Source organism: Lycium ferocissimum, chromosome 9 (assembly GCF_029784015.1).
Source record: "Lycium ferocissimum isolate CSIRO_LF1 chromosome 9, AGI_CSIRO_Lferr_CH_V1, whole genome shotgun sequence".
In the NCBI taxonomy this organism is placed as follows: Eukaryota; Viridiplantae; Streptophyta; class Magnoliopsida; order Solanales; family Solanaceae; genus Lycium; species Lycium ferocissimum.
The window spans coordinates 51404467-51419959 of record NC_081350.1 but is presented as its reverse complement, the minus strand read 5'-3'; positions in this window follow the sequence as shown (position 1 = coordinate 51419959).

The window sequence follows — 15493 nt, the reverse complement described above, 5'->3', positions numbered from 1 at the left end:
ATGTGTCGGAGAATTAAAATTGAAGTGCATACGTGTATACTTGAGAATAGAATAAATATTCAGTAATATGATATATATCCACGTGGGATTTATAAATTCTTAAAGAACGTGAAAAGTCAAAAGCGAACAAGTAAAAGTGCACAGAGGAAATAAATGTGTCGGAGAATTAAAATTGAAGTGCATACGTCTATACATGAGAAGAGAATAAATATTAAGTACTATGACATATGTCCACGTGGGATAAAAAAATAGTTGGATAAAGTGTACAAGTTATATAGCTTATAGTACAAGCATTCATTGCGTGTACAATTTGTAAAGCTTTTGGTACAAGCTGGTGATGCTGTGTTAGTCCTCCCACCACATTTATATATAATAGAAATAAATATTAAGTACTATGACATATGTCCACGTGGGATAAAAAAATAATTGGATAAAATGTACAAGTTTATATAGCTTATAGTACAAGCATTCATTGCGTGTACAATTTGTAAAGCTTTTGGTACAAGCTGGTGATGTTGTGTTAGTCCTCCCACCACACTTATATATAATAGAAATATTGAGAATTATAAAATAAAAAAGGCAATTAGAAATTTTCTGTGTAATTTCAAGCTTCAATATCATGACCTCAAATATGGTACCATCACTTTCAATATTGAAATTTTAAAGGTCAAGCCATTTCATATTACCAAGAACAATATCGTAATGAAAAATAATCTTCACTATTTAACTTAGATAACAAACAAACAAACAAACAAAAAATATTGCAAACGATAGTGAAGAAAAAAACAAATCACATATCTATATCTATCTATATATATATATAAAATAGGAGAGGTATAAGCAATGTGGTTAAGTCAAGTGGCAAGCTAATAACAAGCCACTTGGCAATTTTACGACATACTCAATAAGAATTGTAATAAAAAATTTGAATTGCTAAATTTGAATAAAAAGATATAATAAAATTACTTGAAATTGGAAGATTAAGCTTTTGAGATATAATGGGATAATTAGTTTAGAACTAGAAACGACGAAGAGTTCAAAATAAACTTATCCCAACAATATGTAAAATACATATATTTGAATTTCAAATAAATTATAGTTTGTATATTTTGTAAATTTTATCATATGTGTATATCTATTCTATAACAAAATTGATTGTGGTTAATTTAATTTGAGAGCATGGAGAATTTCAAAATACAGTTTAATTTAGAAAAAAATTAAAAGAAACTAATTATGTTCAAAATTAACTTACAAAAATACGTACCAATAAAAACTGCAAATTACTTATGTTCTAATATCTAATAAGGGATCTTCACAAGAATGTTCTCAATTAGGAAATATACGAAATTTTACCCAACTCCATATCTGGAATGTATGAAATACGTATGAACCGAGGAAAAAAGAGAATTTTCTACTTAAATGGCATTGCTTGCATTGCAATTCTTGCAAGTTTTTAGGGCGGATAAGAGGTACTTTTCAGCATAAGAGCATGGTAGTCATGCCTCCCATCTTTTCTTAATGTATTAAAGAGGGCCTCTCTAACCGGTGAAAAGTGGTGGGTGTCCACTAACGGCCATTCGGGCTCGGCTCCGATAATGCAAATGGAGGAGTTGAAATTGGATCCCTTCGAACTCGGAGAATTTGTGACGCCGGGTCGGTGTTTGGTGACTCATAGAAAGCTTAGTTCGTCCTCAACTAATAGTTCCAAATGCCCGGACAGGGAAGAAGAATATTGATGAAATGCCATTGTATGGATATCGCGAGTAGTCGAACAAATGAGAGGTTGTCGACGAAGGGGTCAAAGGTTGTGCTTGCTATAATCCAAAGGTTGCGCAAGACTCCTTCAACCTCTAATTTTTGTAAATATTGATTTCTTTTTATAACAAAAGAAAGTAAGAAAGAAAAGAAGATAAAAGAGAGAAAAACTTAACGTATGGGAAGGTAAAAAAACAAGAAGACCCGATGATAACGGACTTCACCTTATTCTGTTTCATTCAATTTTAATATCAAAAACTTTGAGGGGTCTCATCTATTTTAAATTTTTTTCCAACTAAAATATATAGATTACAATATAAGGATACATTAGAACCTTTATCTTTTCAAATATATATCGTGTTTAAAAAGATTATTCTTAACAAACTGATATGTTATTTGAATTTGAATTTAAATGAAAGTTGAGCTGGCATGAAGTTCTAGATTCTTAACTCTTTTATATATATATATATACACACACACACCCCCCTTTTAGCAAAATATAAATCAATGTTAGGCTTTCTCCTCCTCTTTCGATTATTATCAAACTAAAGTCTATCTTTTTATATCCGCACATCGCATGCTTTCTAAAGATTCACGGTAACAAGCTCTTCATATATTTTTTTTCAATAAAAGCCTTACTGTTTTATTGCTTTATTCTCTATTAGTAGACATGTTAATTTTGCATGCTAGAATAAATTGCTTGCTTCAATTTTATAAATATAAGTGAAGAAAAAGTTGTTAATAGTTTATTGTTAACAGTTAGAACTTGACATGCTTACATCCTTGGGATACTATTATGGTGGAGGATAAGGACAGGACAGAACCGGAAAAGATACGACCTATCAAAGGTGGAGATTTTATATGTGAACCCCAAGTATATTAGTTTTTGGTCGTTTTCTCATAATGAATCACGGTAATGTACTTTAATGATTTAATAGTTTATTCCACTTATATACGATTTTTTGTATTCATATCTCTTACTTTTATGCAAATTTTCAATTTTGTATGGCACAATGTAATTAGATAAGAAATCAAAAAGGGAATAAGAGAAATACTGGATATGCTAAAGATATTCATTTTTATGTAAATTCGGTAAAGTATAGGATGGTAAAGACTAAGCAACTCAAAGCCTACATGTGTATAAACTAGACTAGAATTTTTTATTTGTTCTATTTACAGTAAAAGCGGACCTTTTAACAAGTGTGATAAATAAAAGAAGTATCTAGATTTTCTTACCCCAATTTTTGTTACTATTATTTATTTATTTTTTTTAATAAATTATTTTTGTGTGTTAAAGAAGAGTAATGACTAGAGAATAGTTTGAAGATGAAGAAATAGGGAGATATCTCATATTGACTATTGTTTAAGAATAACGGAAGATCCCCCAGGTTTCTACTCCTTGATGCGATTTTTTGGTTTATTTGAATTCAGTTTTGATTAAGAATTTAGGATTCCACTCAAGTAAGATACAAGGATATTCTTTTTATATAGAGAATAAGAGTTTAACCAACACATTCTGATTTTCTTCATATATTATTGCGATGATAATTGTTGAGTAACCTATTAATGTTTTAGGTATTTTGAGCATGAATGAAGGATAGTTTGAGCATTTTACTTTTTTAAAAGGGAGGAAAAGACATGACATATATCTAGAACATATAAAGTTATTAAGGCAATTGTTTGCTATGAGGCATTACACCAAATTGACATTTTAGTGTTCTCTTTACCACAATATATTGGTGATCCACTACGTAAATTTCTAAATTTGAAACAAAGGAAAATGCAAAGGAGATTGATTTTTTTTTTGGTAATATATGTAAAATGAGGAAGGAAAACAAGCTATACAAGAGACAATTACTGTACAAATTAGATTAAGAAAATTTGATTGCATATTTCGGTGTATTAGAGGACATGAAAAAACAGAATATTTTATGATATAAAGGTGTTAGAATATGTAAAATATATTAAATTAGTAAAATATATTTTGTAATATTTTGTAATCTTCTATTTTAGGATAGCATATGTTAGTATTATTTAGTGAAATTAGTTCCTAATTTAGCCTACAATTATGGTTAATTTATATATTCATGGTAATTTATTATTGAAGGAAAACATTATCTTACATGGAGCAATTCCTAAAAACCTAGCATCCATTATTAATGGAACCCCTCCCTTATTTGTTTTCCAGGTGACACCTGAGTTGCATCTGCGACTACCGTCACCAATATCAAATCAGCATTCCTAACGCGAAGAAGCCAATACAATAAGCCGGGCTACGCTCCAAGCTCCATTGTCGTGCCAACTTGGTGATCGACCATATCCTATCCCATGCATTCTAGAACTTGCACGCTAAGGCATTTCATCATCAAATGGATTTATGGCACAAATATATGATCTTCTTAACACGATCATTCATCAAAACTTGGGACCGCCTTGTTCATCTTTTTACAATACATCGGCTAGGGCTCTCGCTCTTGATGCGAAGTTCACCAACACCAAATTGGTGGATTTTCCGAATGTAAAATTTAGCCGAAAGTTCGCACAACCTTATTCATTTTAGCTTTGAACGACTTTTCTCGATCTTATTCGGACGTATTTGTTTTTGTATTCTCCCGACTTTTAATTTGTCGATGCTAAAATTGAGGAAGATTGCCGAGGACGCCATTCAAGAACACTTTGTGTTGCAAAACAAATTGGAGCCTCGGTGGTAACGCACAATCTACTCAAGCTAATAAATCCATCAATAAACTTCATGATGGAGTTGACAATATATCGGTATTATCCTGTGGGCGTTTGGATGGATTAATTGTGACTCGGATGGAGTAGGATAGTTTGGCCAAAGACTTTATAGAGGATTTTTGTTTTGATTCACTCACCCTGTCATCACATGGCGGGTATTACGTATATTGATCAAAGAGAGAGAGAGAGAGAGAGAAGAAATTAAGGCCACATCTCATATGACCAACTCCCAAGGTACTCTCTGTCTTATTATCAATTGAGCAAAAATAATGGCATTGTTGTTGGTAATGGTAGCATGATTCCAATTCGTGGTTATGGTCGTTTCCTTCAAGTAAATCCCTCTTTAAAGGAAAAAATGTCCTAGAACCTAAACTCATCAAAAACCTTATCATTTCGTAAATTTACTATAGATAATATGGTTTCGTTGAATTTGATCCCTTTGGTTTTAATGTGAAGGATTTACGGACGGGGCAAATGAGATGTGAAGATCTTTATCCATTCTTCCCAAAGGATATCGCCATTACCATCTTAGTGTCATCTCTCCTCATATCGGCACTGGTTAGGAAGGGGATGTTATTCTTCGTTCTTTACGTAGTAGTAATTTGATTGAATGTAATAGGCTCGAAACAATGTTTGTCATTCTTGCCCTACAGGGAAATTAATTAAATTGCCTTTTTATGACTCTCTTTCAACTACTACTATGCCCTTTGATATTGTTAGGATGAAAATATGCCATTTGTTCTTATGAATTATTATGTTTTATTTCTTGACAATTACACAAATTTTCTTTGGACTTTTCCAATCAAAACAAAGTAGGCAGTTTATGATGTTTTAATGTTCCGGAATTTCATTCGCACTCGCCTTGAAAAAGGAAAACTTTTCAAGACAAGTGTGATAATGGTCCTTTTCATAAATTTTGTGAACAAAACGGGATGTGTTTCCGCTTTTCTTGTCCCCACACTTCCCCCCAAAATGGTGAAAATAAATCGATCAATAATAACACCTTATGCATCTATGCCCCAAAAGAATTTTGGTAATAGTACCTGACATAAAAGTGTTAAAAATAACTCATCTTTATCAAAAGAATCCATCTACTTTATCTTCGGCTTTTGGTTGTCTATGCTTTCCTCTCTCTTTCCCTCCACACAATATTAATAAAGAGTCTACCCATGTGTCTTCTTAGGATACCCTTCCAACGGGGGTACAAAACTTATGACTACTGGCATGTGTGGTTTGATGAAAATTCCTTTCCCTTTTTCACAAATGCATAATCTCCTACCTCATTTTTAATGAGATAAAATTAGGTAAAGCTTATTTAAATTTGAGACCCAAGAAGGTTTTTTTGAATTATGATAAGTTTAAATGAATGAATTCCAAGCAAGTCAACATGGGATTAAGCCCAAGATCTAAAAATAAATTTCTCCCCCATTCCCTCTAATCCCGTTGGTGCCCTTAATAATAAAATTAAATAACATTGAAGTAAGACTTGGGATGGTCCCTGAAAATTATTCGGTCTTTATGGAGAAAGAAATATCAAGGCAATCTTGAGTATACTAAAAGGGTGTTGAACAATTATCAAATCCGTGTGGTTCTTAATTGCTTTAAAATGGCCGCGTTCCTTGATGTAAAAATGCTTTCTTGCGTAGCAATTTGAATGAGACTATATATCACTAGTATTATGTTTGTCTCTTGCGTAATCTCTTTAATAATAATAATAATAATAATAATAACCATTGGTTAATAATAATAATAACTCTCTCTTAATTTTGTCGTGGGAATAATAATTTTGTTAATATGATATATTAAGCATCTAAGTTCTAGATCTATTGCACGGAATTTATAAACTTGGGTCCGTTGTTATTTTGGGATTGCGGTTAGAACAAAACTCAAAATGTCTGAAGGGATATTCCAAAAAAGGATAAACTAAGATTTAAATAAATATAAGTCATTCAAGCGCCCGTGCAGATGATCCTACGAATAAAGTGAACATATGATGTACTTATTCACTCGGCTACATAAATAAAACAAGTTTGCTTGTTTATGCATGATAAAAAATGAGTATTAAACATTTTAAAACATAGTACATGCAATGGCACACAATTATGTTAATCATTATACAACTTGGGAGGATAAATCGACGCTCCACATCGGGTTATTTTGTCTATGGGATAACTTGATTTCTTGGTCTTGGGCCAACCTACTCTATCTAAGTGTGCTGCTGCGAATAGAGAGGGGTTGCTAATGTTGGGTCTTGTTGGATTCGTAATATTTTGAACTCCATTGTCCTATTCGTCAAGCAACGTTGGTAATTGTGATAATGTAAGTGCCATTTACTTGCCGGAAATCCGGCACAACATCAACGTACCAAGCATATAAATGGACATTCACAAAAGGTTAGACGTGGCGAAGTTCGTGTGTCCCTACACGTTATATATGAATTTTCACCAAAGGTCTTCCGCGCGTACTATTTGATGAAAAAAATATAATAGAACCGGGGTGTGTTAGAATATGTAAAATATATTACGATTAGTAAAATATATTTTGTAATATTTTGTAATCTTCTATTTTAGGATAGCATATGTTAGTATTATTTAGTGAAATTAGTTCCTAATTGGTAGCCTACAATTATGGTGTAAATCATGTATATCAACCCATTCACGGGAACAAACATTAAGAAGGAAAACATTATCTTACAAAAGGATTATACTTTAACAATTATAAATAACATCTTATGAAAATTACACCAATTGACAAGCTAATAAAAGTTACATTAATAATCTATTTATATTATATTAAAATCAAAGTAGTAGACAAGGACATAAATCTAATCACAAGATAAATAAAGGTTATACTAGCAATGTAATAATACTTAGTAATGGATAATTTGAATAAAAAAATATGCAAGAAAAAGATATGTAATAATGAAAATAACATAGAGATGATGAGGTATCTATATTTTGAAATGAATAAAGTAACTAAAATACTTAAAGATTCTAATGATAAATTTAAATAATGAAAGAATTTTGAGCAATAAATAGGAGTTTAAAAATAAAAGAATTTATTTCAAGTGTAAATTTTTTTATATATCAAGCATTTTTCATTGCATACGACTTCCCCTATGTATAAATCAGTTCATTTATGATAGAAATTAGAAACTCTACATACATATATATATATATATATATATATATATATTATATTAAGAGATAAGATCATTTACATATTATTTATATAAATGAATAAGTTAAAATAATCAATAGAATAAATATAATCAAAAACTAAGGGGAAATGCATACACAAACGAAAAATTGAAGAGTGAAGTTCTTTGAAATTATATATATATATATTGTGTGTGAATTAATAATAAAAAGTGGCATCACAATTTTGACATGTAATACGCAATATAATAAAATTAAATGAGGTTAGTTTTTGAATTGTAGTTGAAAGATAAAGTTTTAAGATTATGGTTTGTTTTGGAAATTTGAGTAGAAAAATTAAAAAAATTGAACTTGAATAGTGAGACAAAAATGCGTTCACATTTTTTAACAGATTAAGAAAATAAATATAAAAATCAACGACAAAATTGACAATTATTTTAAATACCTGAATTTTATTTATTTCTCAATATGTTACTGTAATAGGATATTGAGTGTCAATCAAAATTTTCAGTATAAAATTTCAATTAACTTCTACATTATTGATTAAATTGAATTTAGCATACTAATAATTAGTTTGAACAGTTTATGAATTTATTAATATTAAACATATTAATGGGATATGATAATCTTTTATTATAACAAGCAAATAAGATAATACTTTTATTGTGATTAGTTTCTTTTGCTACCAGCCGCGCATCGCGCAGGTACGAATACTAGTATATATAAAATAGGAGAGATACAAGCAACGTGATTAAGTCAAGTGGCAAGCTAATAACAAGCCACTTGGTAATTTTAAGACAAAGTTAAAGAGAATTAGGACAAAATTGTTTTGATAAAAAAAAAAAAAGGACAAAATTTGTTTATAATTATTATCAAATTCCTTCATTGATGAATTAATTTTTTAACTGAAAAATAAATCTAAAGTTTCGAATCTAGAGCTAGCATGGTTAGCTAAGATAACTCATCTTTATCTTTAGCATCGTAACCGTAGTACTTTCAAATTCAAATGTATCTTTAGAAAACAATTATTCATTAACCAATGAAACTCTCTACTTCTTTTTTTTTTCCTTTTAAAGTAGGATACGTAAGTCCCAGTTTTATCCTCATTTTAAACTTAGTGAAGGATAAAGATTTTTTTTATTTTAAATTGAAAACATCTCTCAAAATCTGCACAATTTGAATAAAAAGATAATTGTCTTTTCAAAACTAATCAAAAGATTATCCTTCATAAATTAAGCCAAAAAGCAATTAAATATTCAAAACGTGGAGCACATGAATTCAATTTTGGTATGTCCATTTGAAAGATAAATGTTATATTTCTTTTCTTAACCGTTTAAAAGATAATGATGAAAGTCAATTAAAGAAAAAAAGGATATGAAAAAGTTTGAACATCATGACATATTTTGCACATAAGAGATCTGAAAATAACAAACAAAAAGATTTTTAAAAAAATTATTTTGTTCTATTCAAATTTATAAGTGCCCATAAGAGACTATTTATTCAATATTCTTGCATGGAATTTAATTATGTAATATTATAGAGGAATTTGATTATGCAAAAAGAAACAGATTTTGATTTGAATTCCATTTCAAATCAACGTCTTAAAATTTCTACTTAACATTTATTTTCTAATTTTATTTATGCACTAATTAGTTGTATCTGTTGCTCTTTTTTTCTTTCTTTTTTTCATTCTTCGAGGAGACATCTAATGATTGCCTTGGTAAATAAACTATGATTTAAAAATAAATTTTGAAGCTTTAAAAATTGTGGCTATGTCCAAGACAAAATTAATGAGGGAAAGGATTGACGAGACGCATGTTCTTGATCGAGAAAATTGTAATAAAGAAAAAGGCGAAGAGAATTCTAAATTAAGTTTGCTTGAAATGCCACTTGATAGATAAGTGATGGTTATTCTTATGATTCATGAGATTATGTGCCTTTCAGGACCATCAATTATTGTCTAATCAAGAGTTTTTGTGTAGGTTAATTTTATTCATCACACAAAAGACAAATTTTATATTCGTTGATTTAGCAGATATCATACATTTCAACTTGAATCATAGAACGAACAAAAAATAACCTCATTATTATTGTAGATCCATATTTTTTATTTTAGATCTATGTATCCAAAATGCAGACAAGTATGTAGTTTAGTTACTAATATTACTTGATTTTTAGACATTGAATTTAAGAATTTAAACATAAAGATATAGATATATAAAATAAAATATATAAGTATCTTTGAGATAATCTGGTAGAATTTGAGCTTATCCTTTCTAATAAAACATATCAAGTTTTTTTGTTGTTTGTTTGTTTTTTTTTTTAAAAAACTTGAGATGAACATATATCTTAATTACATATGCTAAAATTTAAAAAGTTTATTTTAATTAATAATTATCTTTTCGAGTAATAAAAATAAATAACATGAGTAATGAAAGAATTTCAAGCAACATATTTGAATATATATATATACACACACACACACACATACATTACCTGTATATGTATTATTATTAAAATTATAGTAATTTTCGATGAAGAATATGAAACTTTTAACGGAAGAAACAAAATGGAATTAACTGACTCCATCTTCTACTTATGGTTGATTCGATTATGTGATAAAGCAATAAACTTCTTATGATTGTTCTGATCAAATTTATAATATTTAGCATATATAATTATTAAATGAGAATTTAAATGAAATATTTCGGATTCATATGTCAGTAGTAAGCAGATATTATAAATGAGAAAATCATTATTTTTAAGGTGATCATATAGAAAATTTAACATACAAACAATATAACCAGACGAACTTCACAAAAATTAATTGAAACTCAAAATCTATCTAAAAACGTGGGAAATATAAGAGAGAGAAAATTCAAAGATTTAACCAACATATTGATTAAAAAAAAAAAAAAAAGAAGTAACAGTCGGTTAAAATAGCGATAGGTTTCAAAGAAGAATTTCTTTGTTTATAGTTTCAATTAGTTTAAAGAATACAATAAATCAAGTAAATAATAAAATATATTCTAATAACTTTGAGCAATGAAAGAATTACAAGAAACAAAGTAAAAACTTAAAAATAAAATGAAAAACTTCTTATCATTACTTTAAACAATTTCAACATTATAATTTAGAATAAAATATGATATCATTTATATTATCGGTACAACAGTAACAAAGAAATTAATTAAAATATCATATTAAAGACATTGCACAGAGAGGGAGGATAGAAATAATGCACGAGTGAAATATACCTTTACCTGGTAAAGAAAAAAAGAGGGGGGGGGGGGGAGGGTGGCAGCGAGGTAGTTAAAACTATTTATGGACAAAAAGTCTTCGCCCATAATTAATATAATATAATATAATAGGTCACTCGAAAAATACTTCAATCTAAGTTCTAGATTTCTCATATGATCATAGCTACACGAGTGGTTATTTTACTTCTCCCAAAAGAAGAAGAAGAAGAATATTATTATGATCTATTGTTTGTTATTGAATCATATGTTAGATTTCAAAGCTATTTATAATATCACTAATAAGCCAATAGTTGTTCAAAGATTATATGATTCGTGTTCTTTAAATTTTATTAAAATAGTTCTATCTAAAATGCTCAAACAAGCAACATTTAAACTTAATGTGATTAGTTACATCTAATATTATCCGCGCATCGATGGAAAATACGAATACTAGTAAATTACAATAACGAACTGAAACATAACTCTAACGGATTAAAGGAAGAAAAGAAATTAATTTAAAATGCCGAAAACAGAAATATGGAGATCACATGATCCGCTACCTATAGCACAGAGAGGGGGTGCAAAAGAGGAAAAAGAAAATAGAAGACAAATTTAAAGCAATAAAAATATTAAAAAAGGCACTAAGGAATTGAATTAAGTTTAGCTTATATATTGTTCCCTTTAGATTAGATACCATGATATGAAGCTCATGCCTTCATATAGCAACTCAACTCGAAAAAATATAGTAGTATGTATATTAGTATAAGATACATTGAAATGATAATTATAAACTCTTGCAAGTGAATGACTAAATTATACCTACATACGAAATTTACCTTCCAATGAATAGTAGCGGTAGGCTACCACTGGTAGCCATGGATGTACTTGAAATGGCAGCCAAATGTTTTAGTATTTGAACGTATTTAGTAGCTGGTCCTTAGTTATAGGGGATTAGGGACCATCAGTGAGGAAGTTTTTTTTTTTTTAAAGATTATTTATTACTTTAATGGGACTTTAAGACAAATAATAACCATTCTATCAGTTTTATTTTCTTATGAATGTTCCTTAAGACAAATGAATGCCCTGACAAAGAAACTCACTTTTACGTGACTATTCATTTTCCTTTATAATTTTTCATTGCCTTTCTTTAAAAGAAGAGGAAGGGACTTTAGGAAAAGTAATAAATTGTAGTAATAGTGAGGAGAGAAATAAATAGTAACCTTAATTATTATTTTTTTGCAGATCTTTTAGACCCAAACAAAAAAAAAAAAAGGGAAAAATGTCAAAAATCTATATATATTATAAAGCTAGGCATAGACAAGGGGATGTATGCTCTCTTGTGACCACCATTTCTATTTATCTTTTTTCTCATTTTTTAAAATTTTCCCAACCCTTTTTGTTATTTTGTCTTTTATTTTCTGTACTTATTTGCCCATTAACTTAAAATAAATTATGAGTACTAAAAACTTTACATCAGTTACAAATTGACTGTTAAGTATAATCACAATTACTATGATACTATATACCAATAAAGCCATATTAATTTAGAGGAAACACATAAGACTCAAACACATAAAAAATTTCTAACCGAAATCATAAGAAAGGTTGCGTTATTTAATCACCAATTAAAGGATAAGCTCAAAAAGTCATTTGGTCTTCACTAAGTAATTAGATCCCACGTAGCATGAATTTTAGCAGAAACAAATCCTTACCATTAATCTGGAAATTAATAATAGAATTTGAAAGGATTCCACCATTAAACATTGAACTCATCTATATACATACACACAACATTATCCTTCATCTTGCTTTTGTATGTTTAAGTGGATTTCATGTTTTTTTATATTCAACTAAATGCTTATTAAGTATAGATTTTTTGTTCCTTCCATTAGAACGTATAGATTTTTTGTTTCTTCCGTTAGAACTAGCGGTTATCTTCTGTTTCTTTGGGTGCAAGATATGGATATATTTTGATGCCTCTTCACGCAAAGTTTTACTTGTTTTCAAGTAACTTGTTGTCTTTTTTGATGTCTTTTGTCTTGCCGTAGGTGTTTTAGCCATGTGATGGCCATTACGTGGAAAATAGAAAGAAAAAGGGCCAAAATGTGAAGTTCAGAAGGCAGATACAGGAATCCCATTTTACGGTGCGGTTTACGGTCTGTAAAACATTATACGGACCGTATTTCTTGTTTCACACATCAACAGAAACCTGTTCAAGACTTGTCAAGATACGGTGAGGATTTACGGACCATGAAATGTTTCACGGCCCGTGAAATCCACCGTAAAAGCTGCAATAGAACTTAGTGCATGAAGCGTCATTCTGCGGTGGAATTATACGAACCGTATTCTGTTTTACGGTCCGTAAAATTGAAGTGTGAAAAGAAGACTTAAGTTGAGATTTCAAACTTCTACGGTGGAATCGGATACGAAATAGGAGTGCTTTAAAAATAAATGGACAGGAGATTTAGGATTTTTCTAACCCAAGTAGGTAATTAGTGGACGATTTTGTTTAGGGACCAAATTCCTAATGGAATACGTACTAGAATACTCCTAAATAAAATTTATTAACATAAAAGGATAAGAACTTATGACATTTTTTGTTTGAAAGTAAAAAAAATAAAAAGTTCTTTTATTTAGCTTTCAAATACTTTTATAAGATCAATAAGAAGCTTCTCAATTTACATATACCGAATTATTTTTTTTATAATTAAAATGATGTTACAAAAAGAAAGAACAAGAGCACAAAAAAAATTACTTCTTTCATTTAAACTTATGATGTAATTTGACTAAATATTGAGTTTTCCATCCGGTGTTCGGTACTCGCATGGGGCCCGACTAATCTGGATTCGTGCCGGGTCCACATTGGGGGGCTAAGCATTCCCTAACAAGGGTGACTCTGTCTTGACACACACTTTTTCACTCTTTCATATACTAGGAAATTTCACTTGGAAAAGAATTGTGGACAACGGAATTTTATTGAATTTAAATCCGCAAGAAATTTGGATTATGTTAAATTCAAGATATATTAGTCCAAATAAATATTATGGATTAATATAATTGAATTAATTATTTAAGTCCAATAAATATAGATTTGATTAATGGTCCAATTTTTATGGGCTAGTCCATTAATTTGGGCTACAAATAATGAACCCACTTTGCTAAGCCCAAGATGTCATCTTCCTAGAGGTCCAAATTGGTGCCACATGTCAAATAACGTGGCACGCCAAGTCAAGCGAGAGAGCTAATAGGATCATGCCACGTGTCAAAATGATGCAGCATGCCTAGTCAAACCAAAGGCCAATGAAGATGCGCCACATGTACAAGTGACATGTTCTGGCCAATCAAATATCGACATGTCGGCTTAAATCGATTAGTCGAAAGTTAAGTCTATCCTTATCACAACTCCTCCATCCTACAACTATAAATAGGGGTCTCATAATTCAGAAAAGGGGACATAAGTTCTAACAAGAAGCAAGAGAGAGCTCGTGGATCAAACGCTGCAGATTTCTCTACAAGCTAAAAGCATTCAAGTATTTCTCTAGAAGTTCTAGAGATCAAGGCAGCGATTCAAGATCAAGCTCAAAAGCCCTTGAATTCAAGTCCAAGTCAAAATCAAATCCATCAAGTTCAAGATCAAGCTCAAAAGCCCTTGAATTTTATTGTTGAAAAAACGAATCGGAAGGAATCATATATGTAACCTCATATTCTGAAATCAAATACAACGATTGTTGCAATATTTTCCTGTCTTAATTATTATTTTCTCGACGCGAATTTTATTTTCTACAAATTCTACGATCTCTACCTCTCATCTCAACTTTTCAATCATCAAAGTTCAAGAACATCCAAATGGCCTCAAGATCAACTCCAAATCAAGTTCCTCTAAGGTTGCTGACTCCAAGTTCTTTGCTGATGTGGAAACATCCTCGACATTACCTTTGGAAGCATTGGACATTTCGGAGCAAAGCAAGCATGTTGGATACAAGCACTCAGTGTCGTCTGTAACAACTCCATTTTTGGATCTTCATCTCCAAAAGGAGCCGAGATCCTCTACGACGCATCGGAGGAAGGAAGACGACATCGCTCAAAGATTAAGAAGACTCTAGCTCTACTTGATCTCTCTCGGGATCCAAGAACTCTACTATGAAGGAAGATGATGATACTTCAAGTGACTCGATCCTCTCCACTCACACCACATAAGTAGGCCAGTCAAAGATCAACTTATGCGATAATCCATGCTATTATCCAACATCCCCAACAATCGTACAAGCAATGGTAACTAACGTTTCGTCAATGGAGGAGACAACGGCAAACTTGGCAAAGGTGATTGATGGCTTGGCCAAGCATGTGCAAAACAAGACACTCGAATTGAGAAGGCGATGGACAAGATGGATGGATTAATGGAAGGAGAATCCGACCACGCACCGGGAAGGTCAGTAAGTATAAGAGGCGAACCTCGTGCAAAACAAGTACCACCTACTAAGGAAATTCTGTTTCTTACGAAGGATGATTTCGCTTGACCGACTAAAGGATTTCATCGAAGGGACTATCAAGGATAAGTACGAAGTTCTTTGCCAAGTCTTCGTTTACTTACGAAAAGCGGCA